Source organism: Colobus angolensis, unplaced genomic scaffold, assembly GCF_000951035.1.
Source record: "Colobus angolensis palliatus isolate OR3802 unplaced genomic scaffold, Cang.pa_1.0 Scaffold51, whole genome shotgun sequence".
Taxonomy (NCBI): Eukaryota; Metazoa; Chordata; class Mammalia; order Primates; family Cercopithecidae; genus Colobus; species Colobus angolensis.
The window spans coordinates 7,564,147-7,564,609 of NW_012118599.1; positions in this window are offsets into that span (position 1 = coordinate 7,564,147).

Here is a 463-nt window from a genome sequence, read left to right on the forward strand (position 1 = left end):
AAAAAAAAAAAAAAAGAAAAAGAAATTGTTTGTGTTTGTGTCGTTTATAAAATTCCCTCTGCACCCACCTGTCCTCTTTAACCACAGGGGTTAAAAAAAGTAAGTGCCTCTGGCGAGGCTTTCAGAATTTACCCATAGGCAAGCCCCCTGACACACTACTCTTTGCCTAAGGTTAACCGCGGAGCTCACAAAAAGAGCTCCGTTTGTGGTTTCCAGTTCATCCTTGGCTGTTTGTTTTATTAAAAACCCACTGTTGGCTGAGTGTGGTGATTCACATCTGTAGTCCCAGCATTTTGGGAGTCTGAGGCCGTCGGATCACTTGATGCCAGGAGTTTGAGACCAGCCTGGTCAACATGGTGAAACCCCGTCTCTACAAAAAGTACAAAAATTAGTCAGGCATGGTGGTACACACCTGTAATCCCAGCTACTTGGGATGCTGAGGTAGGAGAATCACTTGAACCAG